Genomic DNA, 3,098 nt, shown 5'->3' with positions numbered 1-3,098 from the left:
TCTGTCCTAACAGCAGCTACTAAGAGGATCCAATGAGCACCAAAGTGGTGAGTACAATAAGTTAAACAACGTGCTAGTACAGTTGAACACTTCTGTCCTAACAGCAGCTACTAAGAGGATCCAATGAGCACCAAAGTGGTGAGTACAATAAGTTAAACAACGTGCTGGTAGAGTTGAACACTTCTGTCCTAACAGCAGCTACTAAGAGGATTCAATGAGCACCAAAGTGGTGAGTACAATAAGTTAAACAACGTGCTGGTAGAGTTGAACACTTCTGTCCTAACAGCAGCTACTAAGAGGATCCTCGGCCGCTAACAATGAGCACCAAAATGGTGAGTACAATAAGAGTTGACAGCATTTTAAGACTGAACAATTTTGAGACTATACATAATTGTGATATGGATTATTAGTGAAACGTGCTAAGAGCCAGGTAGTTTTTACGTATACAAATGTTTACTTTACGCCATCTGTCTTTTTCAAACTGTAGGGTCTCGTATACTGTTATTTTATCACTTGTGTAAATATATCAATAGATATAAAATCTATAGTGTTAGCACACAATCCTTTGACCTGTCTGACGTTGTGTAAATATCAATAGATACAGAATCTATAGTGTTAGCACACAATCCCAACAACAGCTGCCATCATCCAGAACTTATATTAAAGGTCGTTATCATGGGAAGTAGCCTATACGATCACCTAAGCCTAAATGATAAATAAAGTAGATAGCACACCTGTATTTCTAACAAGACGACCCAGGTTTGAATCTCGACTCCTGCCACCACCTTCTCGGGGATTTCCCTGAAGACGGCATAAGATTAGCATCTGAAATGTGGGATTTGAGCTAAACGATAATTGGTACATAATTACAAATGATAATTAGGTGGGATTTGATCTAAACGATAATTGGTACATAATTACAAATGATAATTAGGTGGGATTTGATCTAAACGATAATTGGTACATAATTACAAATGATAATTAGGTGGGATTTGATCTAAACGATAATTGGTACATAATTACAAATGATAATTAGGTTATTGGTGATTGTTTAGGCTGCCAACAGTCGCAAAGTAGATAATATGGAGTAATGTTATATTACAATAGTGGGTAGTGTCCGTGTATTGTAACATAATAATGAATATTGTAACTGTATCGAAACACAACAATAATAAGAATATTGTAACATTATAATGAAAATGACTTTTGGCCCAAGATTTTTACATAACAATAGTAAATAATGGCTCAGTAATGTTACATTACAATAGTGAGTAGTGTCCGTGTATTGTAACATAATAATGAATATTGTAACTGTATCGAAACACAACAATAATAAGAATATTGTAACATTATAATGAAAATGACTTTTGCCCCAAGATTTTTACATAACAATAGTAAATAATGGCTCAGTAATGTTATTTAAAAAATTACTATAGCTCTGTAACTGTAATGCAACAATAGTTAGTAGCATTTCTATTTTTTAACATAAAAATTTAGTAAAACTATAGTAGCTTGAGGGAATTTTTGATAGAGAATAAACCCATTTTTTGAAAAATGTCATTATTTCTAAGTAACCCCATGTTGGTGAACCGTACAAAGATCAGAAACTTGTAGATACGCCTTGTAATGTAGACAACAACATTTCATTCAGACGAACGTGTTGAACCTTGGATTGTTTTGGGTTTTGTGTAGCCTTAAAACATCCATTGTCACACCGATAAAGTCATAATTATTATCAGTCACCAGGGTCTTGAAAAACGAACACGTATTGAACAACTTGAGGACAATGTACGGGTGTACGTTTCAGCGTAACGTTATATATTACATACGTTTCACAGTAACGTTATATATTACATAAACAATTCATCGTCATTGAGTCAAATCGTGTTCTTTTAAACCTCCCCTTACACTAATCACTAAGTTTTATATAAAATATATATTTTCTGCACTTAATTTCTTTGAAAACTTAAGCCTTTCTCGTGTAATTGTGGGTGACTTATTGTCGTATAACGGGAGGGGCTTATCTCTGATTGTATAGTATTTACATAGCGAAGGTGAAACGTCTGAATAGAAAAAGGTTAGTAGCACGCAGAGAGTATCTAATCTTTTAGTTAGTCACTATGAAAATCTAGGTCAATAAACATCAGTAAAATCAAACAAAGACTTTTTTTTTTTGGATGAGGTATTTACTTTTTTCTCCAGACAGACACGCATCACAGTTTACCATAACTGGATTTTCTTTATTTTAATAGTGGTATTACAAAAACCCAGGATGATAGCTGGCAACTCCCGTTAACTTAATAAGAGAACTGTATTTATCCAGTAATTATGTGAAAATTAGGCTTAGCACTGACGCCCATAATTTTTCCACAATTACCTGAATAACGAACCGTTTGTCAATTTGAAATGGAACGTTTTGGTGTTTTTTTTTTTTTTTAGGTCGATACTGTGACTGGAATTATTTTTCTGTATACGTATTGTAATCTTGGCTCTCGGTGGCCGTTCGTGCTTCCATGACTCAAAAAACAAACAAACAAACGCAAGTTAAAAGTTTTTTTTGTTACTGTTTTTTTTTCGTGATTTAAGAAATACGCCAAGTCAAAATGTTTTTATTGGCGATTAGAAGCCGTGGATCAACGATAAGATTAACGGCTTAAAACATCAGAAAGATGGATTCGATCCTTGTGAGAGGCACAGCCCATTATGTAGCTCTCCGCTAAAACGAATGATATTCTCCCCCTTCCTCTTCCCTCCCCAGTGGCTCAGCAGTGTCGTTGAAGGCTTATAACACTAAGATCTCTGCAGTAGGCATAGCGCAGATAGCTCAATACCGATGTTCTCAGCCCCCGGCGGTCCAGCAGTAACGCTGAGGGCTATAACGGTAAAAAATTGAGGCTCGATTCCTGCAGTAGGTACAACAAAGTTGGTTAAACGTGTAATTATAACGCTTCGATCTCTGCAGTAGGCATAGCGCAGATAGCTCAATAAAGATGTTCTCAGCCCCCGGCGGTCCAGCAGTAACGCTGAGGGCTATAACGGTAAAAAATTGAGGCTCGATTCCTGCAGTAGGTACAACAAAGTTGGTTAAACGTGTAATT

This window comes from Limulus polyphemus, unplaced genomic scaffold (genome assembly GCF_000517525.1).
Source record: "Limulus polyphemus unplaced genomic scaffold, Limulus_polyphemus-2.1.2 Scaffold6990, whole genome shotgun sequence".
Classification (NCBI taxonomy): Eukaryota; Metazoa; Arthropoda; class Merostomata; order Xiphosura; family Limulidae; genus Limulus; species Limulus polyphemus.
The sequence above is the reverse complement of the archived record's forward strand: the minus strand, read 5'-3'. Positions refer to the sequence as shown.